This window comes from Arvicanthis niloticus, chromosome 27 (genome assembly GCF_011762505.2).
Source record: "Arvicanthis niloticus isolate mArvNil1 chromosome 27, mArvNil1.pat.X, whole genome shotgun sequence".
Lineage (NCBI taxonomy): Eukaryota > Metazoa > Chordata > Mammalia > Rodentia > Muridae > Arvicanthis > Arvicanthis niloticus.
The window spans coordinates 19262089-19278123 of NC_133435.1; positions in this window are offsets into that span (position 1 = coordinate 19262089).

Consider the following 16035-nt stretch of genomic DNA (forward strand, 5'->3'; position numbering starts at 1 on the left):
TAATGGAGAGTAAAAGAAAACAGACGTCTAAAGAATAGAATAAAGTCAGATGCAACGAAAATAAATAAAACGGAATAGGGCGAAACACACAAACAGAAGAAAAAGAGCCAAAGAAAAAGCATAGAAAACAGAGATTCAGAGACACACAGAAATCCCATAAAACACAACACTGGGAGCCCTAGAACATAAGCAAAGGACCTGTAAAGTAAAAAATAAAATTGAATAAATAAATAAATATTCACTGGCAGAACATTAAGAGACAAAAAACTCCAAAATGTCTTTGAGTTCATGTTGTGCTCTCCACTTCCTATTGGGCATGGGGCAGACCCTTAGGAGTGGTTCATATCACCAGGGAGACAGTTGGAGATGACTTTTCATTTGTGACTGGTTATCAGTTGGAGATAGTTTCTGGGTTACATACACAATGGAGGCTTGTGTCTCCTTCTCCAGTACTTCAATTCCTTCTGGCACTAAACATGTACATACCTCACAATCCAGAAACAAGCGTCTCCAAGCTTATACCCAAGGAAATGGGTCCTTGTTCTCTGTCCTTCTAAATTGTCATTATTCAAAATTATACAGGAATGAACAAAGTTGATATCTGTTTGATCTAGTTACAGATTTCCTAGGTTCCTGGGTATCTCTTACTAGAGACTGCCATGTTCTCCTGATACTGTGTCCCTGTGGGTGGTGGCAGCAGACCTGTGCCTCCTTGCCATCTGTTTCTTGTTGTACTCTGGAGGACAAGGGCTGCCTCTATTTCAGTTGCTTCATGTGGAGACTGGGAAACCACATCTATGACTGTTTACATGAGACTAGAAGTTCTCATAGAATTTGACATCAGCTGAACATTAGTGAGACACATCAATTGATTCTATTCTTATAAAATTATGGGGGTAGGGGGGACCTTGTTGGCTAACACACAATGCTATTTGTGGGTGACAGGTCTAAAGGCAGAGAACTCATGGATCGTTCTTCTTGATGCAGTTCCTGTCTCAGAAGACAAACTCCTAAATTTTTCTCGGTCCTTCTAAATTGTCATTATTCAAAATTATACAGGAATGAACAAAGTTGATATCTGTTTGATCTAGATTTCCTAGGTTCCTGTATCCTCTACAGTGCCATCAATTCTTTCCTATTGGCTCTTTTTCATTGCCATTTAAATTTCAAAGCTCTTTCATAAAAGCAAGAAATACATTCTTCTCCCCATATATATTCATGGGGATGTGTGTGTTTGTGTGTGATATTTACATTTACATGTACATCCCCCTTATGCATCCCTACCTAAATCTTCCTATATAGCTCTCTCCAACTTTCCTGAGAGTTAACAACATCTGCTATACTGGTTTGAATAAGAATTGTCCCTATGGGCCCGGTCATCTGAACACTTGGGTCCTAGTTGGTGCTGCTGTGTGGGGACGTGTGGCCTCCCTGGAGGAAGTATGTCACTGGGGCAGGCTTTAATATTACAGAATCTGCTCTCTTTCTAGTTTTTTTTTTTCTCTGCTTCTTACTTGCTCTTGAGGATGGGAGGTCTCAGCTTCCCACTCTGGCCACCATGCTGCTTCCTGCCTCCATAAGATGGCCTCTTACCCCTCTGGAAGCAGATAGCAAAATAAACTCTTTCTTTCATAACTTGCCTCTGGGCATGGTGTTTTATCACAACAACAGAAAAATGACGAATGTAGCTGCTGATTCAATTTCTTTCCTGTCTGCTCACCTTTCAACTTACCCCGAGGCAGCCTTTGCCTCTGTAGCTCCGGGAACCTGACTTCACAGAGGCCATTGACTTTTTAACCACTGTGTTTTGCCTGTACAGTGGAATGAACACTTTTCTGTCGCATTCTTATGTGGTTTCTATGGTAACCAAGGCCACCATTTCTCCTCTTTCCAACCTGGTGGCACCGTCCTCAGGTTTTCTCTATCCCTTCTACCCACCATTGCTAAGGTTCTCTTCTCAGCCACACTGGCTCTCCCTGCTATTTGAATTTGTGTGCTGTGGGGGAATTCTGTGTCCATTGTCTCTTCTCATTCTGCACCCTCAGATTATATATGACTCTGGCACTATCCTTCAAGACTGTCGTGGATAGAGCCACCTGGAAGATTCGACCGCCTTTTCCTCAGCACACCTTTGTCTTGCTCCTCAAGATAAGAATCCAGATTGCTTCCTTATCTTTACTCACCTGGTTCCCTTCCTCCCACATCAGTGTGGGGATGTGCCGCCAACAAGTCAATACCCTGCAGACCTTGTTGCTGTCCACCCGAGCCTTCTCTTACTTGAGACATAATTGGCTCACCTAGGTTGATACCGGGACCTCTTCACTGTTTTCCTTACAGCCTGCTTTTTACACCATAGTCTAATAAAACACGAAGATGTTTAGAGTCTCTGCAGAAATATCCCACTTCTCTAGTGTTCTCAAGATAGCATTTTGACATTTCAGAGCTGTGTAGAAGGCTGGTAATCAACTGGCTCTGGTTCACAATTCACTCCACTCTCTCCATATCCGGTTCTGTCCCTTAAGCTACTCAGGCATACTCAGTCACTTGCATCCATCCCCTGGACTGGGATCTTTTCCTTAAGATGCTGCACATGCTGCTTACCAAACTCAGCTCTGAGGTACCACCCCTGCATGAAGCCTGTCCTGGCTGCATTGGAATAACTCTGTGTGTCTCCATGTACCCCATGATAGTGATGATCCTTCTCTAATGTGGCTGTTTGCTTATTTGTCCCCTCCAAGTAGGCTATGAGTTGCTGTGAATGCAGACAAAATCCTATCATTGTGTCTCCAGCCCAACACAGTGCACACATTTGGTAAACCTTGAAATAATTCCCAAGGGTGAATGAATGAGAGACTGCCACAGTGTTCTCAACTGGATTTTCAGTATCATTTTGCTACAGACCAGAACTTAATTTAATGTAACATTTTCCGGAGAATAGAAGTTGAACACTAAGGAGCCAGAGTGTTTAGAGAAGCACTACACTTAAGAGTCTCAACATCTGTAATATCCCAGATGCTATTGTGTCTCTAAGACACAAACATTCCCTGATGGACCAAGCAATGTTGCTGCCTCTGAAGTTGTAATGTCTGTTGGTATTGCTTTTTGTTGTAAGAGATTGAGCAAGGAGTTCTGGGATTATCTCTTTCTTTCTTTCTTTCTTTCTTTCTTTCTTTCTTTCTTTCTTAAATTTTTTTATTGGATGTTTTATTTACATTTCAGATGTTATACCCTTTCCCCATTCCCCCCACCCAGAACCCCCTATCCCATCCCCCTCCTCCTGCTTCTATGAGGATGTGCCCCCACCCACCCAGCCACTCCCTCCTGCCCACCTTCAAATTCCCCCACACTGGGGCGTCCAGCCTTCATGGCACCAAGGACTTCCTCTCTCACCTATGCCTGACAAGGCTATCCTCCCCTACTTATACAACTGGAGCCCTGGGTCTCTCCCTATGTGGTGGGTTAGGCCACCAAACCTAAACCTGGTTGGTTCGTATTGTTGCTCTCCCCATGGGGCCCTTAGAGAGAAGACTGAAGGAGCTGACAGGGAATATCTGTTTCAATAGAGCCACATCACTATACATAGTTGATGCCCTTAGTTTCAGTTACAGTCAGAGCATGAATAAACTAAATGGAAATTCTAGAAAGACACACTCTATAAGCTGTCAGTGGCTTGCCATTCTGGGTGTCATGATAAAATCTGACACTGGCTCCTTCCTTTAAGATACGAATTATTGATTTACCAACATTCATGCCATTGCTTATTGGTCACTTAGAATTATCTTTTCTGCAAGATTCACTTGTTTACTACTCCAGGGCTTGTGTTCAACAAACTAAAATGCAGAAGCCTAATTCTATGTCATAATGCCTATGGCAAGGAATACCATCATTTCCTGCAAAGATAAAAAAAAATTGTGTTTTGGAGACAGGTGACCTCAGGCCTTAGGTGATGATGTAATAGAACAAGGGGGAATGTTCCAGTCTCAGCAAGCAGCAGAACTTGAAAGCTTTGGCCATGTGGCTCTGATTTTGGAATCAAGAGGAGAAGGAGACTACTGGGACTATTGATGCTGGTTAGCTGGAGCTAAGAGATTAGTAGTGATTAAAAAGAGGCCAGCATTACTGAGGTGAAATCTTCTGGGAAGTGTGTTCTGAGAGCACAAAAAAACTGTGTTCCAAAAATAACCAAGATTGTACCTCGTGTTGCAGCTGGACTTGGTAATGTGTAAGAATCACCCAGGTGGTACTGGTTTTGAAAACATGAAGGGGTCATAGAGAGCAGCTGAGGCTTGGTACTGTGAGAGGCCAGGGAAGACAATTGGTGAAGGTGCATCAGTTGCAGTTGATGGCCCAGGACTGAAAGGGATCATACAAAGAAGTTGAGGCTTAGGACCATGAAGAGAGCCTATGAGAGGCTATTGGTGAAGCCTTGTTGAAGAGGAAAACCCCAGCCAGTGTATTGGAGATGCCAGTACTATGGATGACCACCAAGAACAGCAGCAGCAGTGAAGTGAGCAGTGGAAAGCCTAGAGTTCTACACAGGTCAGACATGGAGAAGTGACTCAAGCCCTTTGGAGGAGCCCAGAAGATCATGTGTGGATCCCAGACATTGAAACAAGAAGCTGTAACATTGAAGTTGCCTGGGATAACCCAAATTGTTTGTTGTCAGAACAGTAAGATACCTACCAAGGAAAGCTGCTAACAGGGAGTGAAACCAGCCCAGAAGAATGAAGTTTGTTGTTGCTGAATGCCAGATCTGCTAACAGCAGTCAACAGGGATGAAAAGAGTTGGAGATCTGAAGAGTGCTTTGACAACGGACATGTAGACACAGAGTTTAGAGGTTGACCAGTTGATCTTTGGAATTGCTTTGGTCTAGCATTTCCTCATTATGACATTTTGGAATGGTAATGTATATTCTGTGATGTTGGAAGTATGTGATCTGCTTTTCAATCTTATGGAGAATTACAGTTAAATGATTGGATGAATCTCAGAAGAGCCTTTAAACTTTGGACTTTTAACATTGTTGAAACTGTGATAGACTATGGAAACTTTTAAATTTGAATTAACTGTATTTTGCATTATGCTGTGGCTAGGTATGGCCTCCATAGACTCATGTGTTTCAATAAGCCTAATGGGGTCATGGAGTGGAATGTGGTGGTTTGAATATGCTTGGCCCAGGGGGTGGCACTCTTAGGAGACGTGGCCTTGTTGGAGCAGGTATGGATTTGTGTCACCATGGGGATGAGCTTTGAGACCTTCTTCCTAGCTGCCTGAAAGTCAGTCTCTTCTCCTGGCTGTCTTTGGATCAAGATGTAGAGCTTTCAGTTCTTTGAGAACCATGTCTGGACTTAAGCTTTTCATGGCCTCTATGCCTCAAGATCCAGATCAAAATCGTGTGTCTTCCAGCCTCGAGATCTGGATCACAGGTGTACCCTCCATTTCTGGATCATAGTTCATTCCAATATAGTCAACTTGACAACTGGGCTAGCCATTCTAATTCATTAATTAGCTCAGTGTGTATTTAGTTTTTTTTTGATGTACCACTACATTATTTGTTCTAAACTCTGGGAATAACAGTGACAGAAGTCTCCTTCATATGCTTTAGGTGGAGAGTCGATGATAAAGGCAATACATGAGCAAATGTGTGGCATTAGCACATGTTGAATGATAAGTGGGAAGAGGAAAAGAACATGCAATGATTAAGAAGGGTCCGCTACAGGCCTTTTAATGGATTACATTACAGCGATGCTCGTGTGTACTTTTTTGAATTCTTGTCTGACTGCATTCCCTTGGAATGTTGTGTAATTAAAAGCATTATTAATCTTAAGCATTGAAAACTAAAACCGAAAAAATGTACATCTAATTAGTTTCAACTGTCAACTTGACACAGCCTGGTGTCACCTGAGAAGGGAGTCTCATCTGAGGAATTTCCCAGACCAGATTGGCCTTTGTTATGTTTATAGGGATTGTCTTGATTCTTGATTGACATAGGACAGCCCAACCCAGCCCATCATGTTCAGTTCCCTAGGCAGGTGGTCCTAGGCTGTATAAGAAAACTAGATAAATATGAACCTGAGTGAGCCAGCAAGCTGTGACCCTCCATGGCTTCTGCTTCAACTTCCTGGTTGAGTTCCTGCCCTCAATTCCCTCAAGAATAAACCATAACCTGTTAGACGATGAAAGCCCCTCTTCCTTAAGTTGCTTTTGGTCTGAGTTTCATCACAGGAACAGAGAGAATATGTTCTTGAAATTGTATTGTTTTATGGTTGAGTAGACTTCTACTGTGTGTGTGTAGCACGTCTTCCCTATGTGCTCAGCCACTGAAGACATTTAGGTTCATCCTGTCTCCTGGATTTTATGAATGGAGCTGTGACCAATGTGAGTATGAAGGCATCTCTCTGCTAAGATACAGTTATTTAGAAATAAACCCAGGAGTGGTGGAGTTGCATCTTGTAGAAGTTCTATTTCAGCCTTTTAAGAAGCCTCCATACTGGTTTGCACCCTGACTATGCCAGGCTACACCCCCACCAACAGTAACAGAGGGGTTCCCTTTACCTACAACCTCACTAACGTCTCTAGCATTGGATGTTTCAATTATGGCCATTCATATCATGGTGAGAACGAATCTCAAAGCAGTTTTTATTTACATTTTTCTAATGGTAATGATATTGAACACTTTTAAGTGTTTACTAACCATTAAACTATCTTTTAAAAATGATTCTCTATTCAATTTCAAGACCAATTTTTTCGGTATTACAGTTGCCAAGAAATTTGTGTCAGACTTTTTTCTTTAGACAACACACTGTCATTTACCATGAGACAAAGGCCGAGTAACACAGGATGCATTTAGTGACACACTCAGACAAGCTAGCCTTCCAAAAAACTACTAATTTCTTGCTCATCCTGTAACTGTCCCAGTTAAGAAAAAAATTTAAATACCCTTTCTGAAGTATAATAGTGGTCTATTCTTTATGGGATAATTTTCATTGACTTTCTGTATTTTCAATAAGAAATTTTTAAGAGAAGGTTTCACACAGTTATTTGATATTTGGTCAGTTTGTGATGGTCCTGGAGGTTTCATGACTGTTCATTTTTGTTTTGTTCAAAGACCTAATGTCCTTTTCTTGGGTCAGCACATTCTTTGTTGAATAAGAAATCTGTTCTCAGAAATCCTCTCAGGGATTCCACAGCCAACAAATATAGTCTTTAGTTACTAGCGGGGTTGTATTTTTGGTGTTTCCTAGGCTTCCCACCGCCTGGACCTTCTGCAACAACCCACAATAATAATAGTCTGTGACTCTATAACAAGTAAGTCCTGGCCAGCCTTTACTTATGGTGTTGCTGTAATTTTGTATGATAGGGTTTATTCTGTTGCATCAACAATAAAGGTTACAATGTTGGCCAAACATCTGAAGTCAGCTGGCCACGTAGTCAACATTTATTGGGGACTACATTGGCACTTCCTACTTGAAATTGCACAGTACAATTGTCAGGGATACCCCTTACCTCTCGTATTCCAGAAAAAAGAGAGAGAGAGAGAGAGAGAGAGAGAGAGAGAGAGAGAGAGAGAACACACCCTCCCCATGTGGCTCATGTTCCTGTGATTTGGGCATTCATATAGATCTTCTGTGTAAAATTTTCTTCCTTTATGGGTTTTATTTCTTTTGGCATTTTCAAATTATCTGGCTTTCTGTACACACACACACACACACACACACACACACACACACACTCACTCACACACCATTTAAACATTTGGTCGCTGACTAAATGACTAATTCCCTAGAGTACAGTGATGGTTTGTATATGCTTAGCCAAGGGAGTGACCCTATTAGGAGGTTTGGCCTTGTTGGAGAAGGTGTTTCACTGTGGGAGTGAGCTTAAGACCCTCACCCTAGCTTCCTGGAAGTTAATCTTCCACTAGCAGCCTTCAGATTAAGAGGTAGAACTCTTAGCCCCTCCTGCACTTATGCATGCTTGGATGCTGCCATGCTCCCACCTTGATGATAATGGACTGAATCTCTAAACCTGTAAGCCAGTCTCAATTAAATGTTGTCCTTTATCAGTCTTGCATTGGTCATGGTGTCTGTTCATAGCAGTAAAAACGTAACTAAGACAAGTAATATCTCTCCCTACTACTATATATGATGTCTACTAATTAGACCAGTATATGAGCTAATGATATAGGTCTGTCTATGCCCCACACCAAAGACGAAAATATCACTTATTTAGATTGAATCTTAAATACTTAAAAATTATAATTCTTGGAGAATTTTAAAGTTAAACTTGTTATCTAGGCTTTTTTACTCTGGGCACAGCCATATTCAAGGGAAAAGGGCAAAAGGGCATGTCTCTGCTCAGTCTCTGCTCATTGGTAATAGTTGATTGTAAATAGTTTGTAATTACGGAATAAAGTAAGGAAGACGTAAATCATAGGTCAGCATCAGAAATGGATCAGATTGAGTGGGAAATTTGATGACTCTGTAAAACCTTGACTTTAGTTGCTCCAATGCCATCACTATCAAATGTGCTAAAATTGTTCACTTTGACCTGATGCCTGGCAAGTTCTCTGTCTTAGGAGAATAAGAATCTCTGCATTTGAAATACATATATTTAAGTATGACATTGAAATATCTAAAAAATGTGGTTATAGTAATGCTTTGACAGAAGATTTTAAATTTTATAATAGTCAAAATAGACCAAATTCAGTGTTCTATAGTGTAAGGGTGATAATCCAATGATGAAGTGTTGCACTAAACAACATATTAAAATGTCAAGACACTTGACCTAATTCCATAAAGTCATAAAACATTTATAATATATGGGCATCCTTGTTTTTCTTTCAGTCTGATGGGTTGGCATTGGAGATGTCTTTCCTTGGTCTTGTGGCTTTACATCAAGGGTGGGGGTCAAGGGATCTGCCTACAATTTCAGGCTAATTCAAAACCGGGGCCAAGCGTTCCTTGTAATTATGTGTTCCTGTAATAGCTCAGACTCTGTTCCGTGTTCATGTTCCTGTTTCCCTAAGGTAAATGAGAAGCATCCTGGCTTCTGTTGGCCCTGCTTTATCAAACAGCGAGAAGCCGCAGGCCACAAGAAGCCAGAATTGGTCTTTGTGGTAGAAGGAGTGTTGACCACCATGAGAGAAAAGTTTCCTATGGATTTGGATGTTTGAAAACTGGAAGCAAAATCTATGCAACATCCTAGAGAAGCCTTATAAAGAAATAGATCATCCAAGAAAAATTAAACCTGAAGGACCCCAAAGGAGCCAGAAAAGTACATCAAAAGAGACACTAGGTCACCTGTGGATCACATTCCAACTCAGAGTCCATGGGGAATGGTGGTACAAGCACAATGCCAGACAAAGCTGAGGTATGGTGAGAAGTATAGGTATGGCAAGGCAAGATGACTGCACTGGGGAAGCCAAATCATCACTATACCTAACCACGTAGAAAGACACAGCAGATTCTAACCTTGGCAAAGTACTAGTGAAGGGAGGAAATGCTTTGCTCATTAAGAGAGAGCTCTGATTTTGAGAAGAGGGTGGGTAACACACTGGGGTCCATTTGCTTCACAATCCAGAGAAATATCACAGTTTTATGAAACACCATTTTGCTAAACTATCTTGTGTTTTCAATTTCTTCAAGTTCTCTTTACTTACAAAGGATGTAACTGTTTGGTTAATATATAACCCGGTTTCCTATCGGCTAGTTTTTCATTAGCATTAACTTTCTAAAAGGTTGAAAATGAACATTTTAAGTACGTAAGTAGTATTCTATATAGGCCACAGGCATTATCTTATCCTTAGTGAATAGCACATTGCTAATAATATTATCCTTTACTAATTTCACCATGACAGAAAGAGTCACCATTGTGCTACGAATCTTTCATCCTGTCCTTGTACTCGCATTGAAAGAGTCACCTCCAGTGGCAATGTAATTAATTCATCACTACTGACATGACAGTTAGCTACTCTTAGCAGAATAATGAAGCCTATAGAAAGTCTTGTAAATTGCTTTTCTAGATGTCAGAATGACATGGATTTTAGTGATATCTTAAGAACACTGAGAGATGCCATTTCCAGAAGCAGAGTGTACAATGGTGCTGTGATTAAAGCTGGCTGAACAGCCACTTACATTTTCTAGTTAACACCCACTTAGCCTCATTTCCCTCCTAAATTTTAAAACAGGGCTAATTTTATTATCAGTATAAGCACTGTAGTGAGAAGAAATATTGCATGAAGATTCCAGAACTTAAATGTTTGGAGAGTAACACTAAATGATACTAGCATGGCCATCTCAATTGCATTCTCTGTAGCTGCAGCTAGAAAGCATGGCCTCTTAAGAATGTCACAAGGAATTAGTGGGAGTTTGTGTTGAAATATATACATTTCTCAACTTACACAAAGTTCTGGTATTGGCCTGAAACACAGAATTTTTTCAGTAGAACAAAAACAATAGGGCTTGCTCCTCTGCTGAACTGATCTGCAGGGCACCTGGGAATGAAGTCAAATAAAGAAAAGTAAATTTTACGTAATAAGTCAGTTTAAGTTGGTCATTGTCAATTTTTCTTATTGATAATTCATAAATCTATCAGGTAAAACTAACTAAAGAAAGCTGAAGGCAGAATGGGAGGAGAGAGTAGCCTGTGTGTATTGTAACACAATTGTCTTTCCACTTGAAAATTTATGGCCTTCTATGTGCATTGTTCAGAACATTTGTGTGCCCAACACCCATGTCTTCCCTAGTTCATACACTTCTGTTCCTATGGGCTGGACAGGCCATCAGGAGGAGGAGGAGGCTTAAGATGTGAATTTCAGGTTTTTTAAAATTGGTCAGTAATAATCCAAAATTGTTCTTTATTGTTGGGGGCCGACTTTTAGCAGAAAGCTGCTATCAGCTTTGCAGCCATCTTGAGCCATATACCCTGACATGTGACTTGGATTACAATAGCCTACAACAGCTGAGCACACTCCGATAATCTTGGTTTAGATACCTTGAGATTAAAGGTGCGTGAGATTAAAGGTGTGTGAGATTAAAGGTGTGTGACTTAAGAGTATGACTTAGAAGTGTAGAGATCAGATTTAGAGACAAGACCTAAGGGCATGATTATAGGTGTGACTTAGAGGCATGGCTTAGAAGTGAGACATATAAAAGGCAGAGACAGAACAGAACTGAGTATCAGACTATAGAGAGAACCAGACACAGCAGAGAGAAGACAGGTAGCAGGCACTTGGAAGAGAACTTGGAAGAAGTAACTTGGAACTTGGAGGGACTAGGAGCTAGGGACTAGGCACTAGGAACTCAAGACTTGGGACTTAGACCAGGAAGAGAGACTGAAGAATAAACGTGATTGAATTACACTCTGTCTGATCTGCATTCTTCGAATCCGTCTTCACTCTCGCTCTTGCTGAACCCCGACCCGTGGACCTGAGGGGCAGCTTGGGCCGGGATACAGTGGCCGCCCAAACGCGGGGCAGACTGGGCCTCAATATTTTGCTTGGGCCTCGACATTTTTTGGCCGCCCCAACGTGGGGCTAGTGTGGACCCCAACACTTTATACCTCCATGATGTCATAGATGATAGATGGCCACATGTCTTCTTCCTGTGTGTACTAGTCTAGGCTGGCAGCCGTGGTCTTCTAGAACTTAGAGTGTATTGCTCTAGGCTCTTCCAGTTTTCAGTTTCCATGGAAAAATCAGGTGTTATTCAGATAAATTTTCTCGTCTGTGTGACATTTTTTTTTTTTTGCAGTTTTCCATACTTTTTGGTTTTGCATATTTAGTTTTCAGAATAATGTGCTGTGGGGATTTTCTTTTCTGTTTGCTTCGTGTGTGTGTGTATGTGTGTGTGTGTGTGTCTTTTGCCAGTTTGGGAAAGCTTTCTTCTGTTATTTGTTAAAGATCTGGTCTATGTCGTTGTCTTTGGGTTACTTGTTCCCTTTGGTCCCTATAATTGAGAGATCTGAACATTTGGTGATATCCCATATTTCACGAATTTTTCCTGTGCTTTAATTTTTTAAATATTATTTGCTTATTTCATCTAAACCTCTACTTTATTTACAAGTCCAGATGTTTTATCTTGTTCTTTATCCATTTGTCCCCTGAGTTTTCTGATTGGGACACTGAGTCTTTCAATTCTGTCTTCATTTTTACTTGTGTTCTCTTCAATGTTTCCATTTTTTTTTTTTTTTATTGAATTCTGTTTTCAAATCCTGAGTTATCTTCATTATTTCATTCCGGTGTATATTTGCATTTTCTTGGGTCCCATGCATGCATTTATCATTCTCCTCTAGTGTTTGTCTATGTCTTCTTATTTAAATTCTTTGATAATATTTATGATTGTTGTTTTAAATTCCGTGTCCTGGGGTTTATCTGGGTAATTTTCATTAAAGAACACTAATACCGAACTGGTTTTGTTGAGAAATATGCTGTTTTAGTCATTCATGTTGCTTTGGTTTTGTGATTTGACCTGAGTATAAAGACTTTTTTCTTTGTTTGTGTGTCTGATGTAATAATCTCTTCTTCCTTAGACTGGCCCAGTGTGGGATACGTGTGAACTGAGCTAGGCCAGTTTAAGCTGGTGGATGAATAATGGAAAGATGACCCTTAAATCACAGGTCTAGAGCAAGGCCAGGCAGTGGGAAGTCACAGATAGATGGATTCACAGATTCATGGCCATGTGTCTAGAACTAGGATTGAAGGTTTGCAGATGGCAGAAAGTTGGTGCACAGGTATGGTAAAGGAAAAACCACTAACATTGGAAAGGAAGCTCATACACCAAGAACACAAGTCTTCCCAGTCCTTGTCTGTTTATCCTTTGCATTTGTTTAATGTGTTTAGGTTCTAAGTGGAGGAAATTTATCTCAAAGATTAAATTTAAATGGTCATCTGAGAGTTCTGGTCTGTGTCTGACGGAACTCATTATGATTCCAACCTGTTGGAAAATTAAGTTTTCTTTGAGGATTTTCTTTTATGCTAAAAGGTTATTACTTATTTAACATTTACACACAAAATCATTTAAAGTTCTACTCAACTCATTCACAATTAAAAAAAATATATATCATCCAAACAAATAAAGGGTTGCTTGTCAGGGATATCTTGAGCCAACCTGCGGGGTAACTGAGTGCTCTGAGAACACAGACCAACCTGGCCAGACTCAAAGCCGTGGATGTTTATGGAGCACCTTTGTTTTCTGACTTTGAATTTGGTATTCACCAACAACTACAACCAACACAGCATCTACGATCAGGCAAATCCAGTACATACAGTCATAATTAAAGCTCTATGAAACTGAATCCATTACCATTAAGGGAGAATACTTGAAAGGATAATTATTCACATGTAGATTGTTCCACATAGACCCTTATTTCAGACTGTATCATCAGAAATGCATAGTCTCAACAGAGTTTTTAGACAGCTGAAACAATACCATACTACCTATGAATCTGGTTTTATTCTCTAATTTTTCTTTTGGTCTTTTCTCTTTGTGTGACTAATAAATTTCTCTGGACATTAAAGGTTGTTTAGGAAAAACTATAGATTTTCTGTTGTTACCATTTTCCCTCAAGAATAGTGTCTTAGTTTCAATAATAATAATAATAATAATAATAATAATAATAATATGCTGTAATAAAACAACATGACCCAAAAACCTGGGAAGAAAAGGGTTTCTTTCATCCTACAACCTCCAGGATTTCACTCTATCACTGAAGGAAGTCAGGCAGTAACCAAAGGCAGCAACCTGGAGGCAATAACTGAAGCCGAGACAGCAGAAGTGGCGCTTACTGGCTCATTCTCATCCAGCTCAAGAGTGCCTGCTCAGGGGTGGCACCACCACAGTGGGCTGGGTCCTCCCTTATTAATCATTAATCAAGAAAATACCTAACAGATATACCAGAAGGTCATTTTTATGCAGATACTGTCTCAATTCAAGGACCATCTTCCCAGATGACTCTAGCTTATACAAAATTGACCTAAGCAGGACAAGGAGAATGCAAACACTATAACAGCTAGATTGACTAAATGAAGAAACATTTATGTGGATATAGACATTTAATGCATTTCCTCCCTAGGCTTGATGGACATTTTTCTTTTTGAGAAGCCCTTTCAAAGTAACTGCCTTCAAAATTGAAGTGATATGGTTTCCCAACTGTCTTCTTTTGTTTTTTTTTTTTTTTATTTTTTTAATTAAACATATCAGCACAGGTCTCCAAACAAGTCTACTGAAAGAAATAATCAGGAATGCATATAGCCAGGCAAAGTGAACACCTAGGTCCTCCCTCCAGGCCTTAGGCTTGCTCACCCCACTAGTGGAAGTGCAACTGAAGGGTAAGTCCCTCTGGAAGACATTCCTCAAGGAATTGCTCCACTCCAAATCATACTACCAGAGGCTACTCACATGCATAGACCTATGGACAAAGAATGGGACACGAAGACTTAGACCCTTTGCCTAATTAAGGGTGTAAGCTTCAGGGTCACAGCTACTCTAGAGTTCCCACTGCATCTTCTGCAAACTGAGGCATGGTTCATCTCTTCTGTCTTCATTTTTCTGTTCACAGGTCCAACCCTAGAAAGCACTTCCCATATGTCCCCCAAAGAATAGGCAGAAAGATGATAGGAAACAGAAACAAAATGCCTTGCATGTGTGTAACTGAACTCTTGGAAAGAATATACGGCAGAAGCAATATTCAACAATAAAATAGTTGATGTATTTCAAAAAAAAAAAAAAAAAAAAAAAAAGACTAAGTGCTATGCATCAAGAACTTTATAGAAAATTAAATTAGGGTGTCAGTATATAATATATAAACAATATAACATATAAACATAACATATTTTGTTATATTAAAAGAGCCATTCTTACTCAAACCACCACAGTATTCGTCCATTAAAAAACTGAAATGCTATCATCTATAGAATGTGCTGAGCTGAAAGACATTGTGTTGAGTGAAATAAGTCATGATCTCACTTGAAGTTATGCTCTCAAAAATTTGACCTCTAGAGTTGAAAATGGACTGGTGGTTAGCAGAGGCAGAGGAGAGTAAAGAAGAGATGGGGAGAGGCTGGTAGCAGCATTACAGTTAGCCTGGAGTAAAAACTTGTGGTACACTATCACCCAGTAGGATTACTATAGATCCCAGCATCCTAATTTGTAGATCATGATATAAAATTAGGGAACACTAAAGAGCTTTGAACACAAATGAGAAAAAAAAATATTAGGAAACAAAAATGAAATGAGTCTGAGGTTTTTCTGGCAGTCCTTACCTGTGCTGCCTCAAGAAAATTCACTGACGCCTCGATTCTAAACAACACACATGCTCTGCACGTGCATACTCTCACACCACATAGGGCCAATAGCTGCTGCCCGAGCGAGGATAGCAGCTACCCCCACAGTGCACAGGTAAACTCTCTCTTTCCATTTCACATTACAGAACCACTTGTAGCTGGTGCGATTACATTCACCAAAATGAAGTAGCATTTTAAGTGAGCTGAAAGAAAATAACTAAAATTTTCTAGCTGTATCTGGAATAAAAATGTCTGTCAAAGTGAAAATTAAATAAAGATACTTCAGGTGACAAATTAATTTCTCAAACTCAGACCTACACTGACAAGCAAGAGTTCTTCAGCATGGACAGTGAGCCCGGGTATAAACTCAAAAATGTACCAGAAAATAAAATAAAATGAAAAAGATAAAGCGCATAAGCCAAGAAAACTTAATAGCAATGATAATATAAACAACACCAGTGATAATATAATACAGTTCATGTATACTAGATAAACATACCAGACAATAAAGACAAAGGTAAGAAGTAAATTGGTCTCTATTGTTCTATGGACCTAATGTTATCTGGGAAGGTATGAAATATCAAATTTTATTACATTGGGTACCTGAATGTTAATTTTGTGACTACCTAAAAATATCAGATATAAAGTCAGGAATGGATCTCAGTAGTAGAGTGTTTACATGGCATGATACACAAAAATCAAATATGTATATTTATCATATATAGTTATATAATGTGTAACATATATTATATGT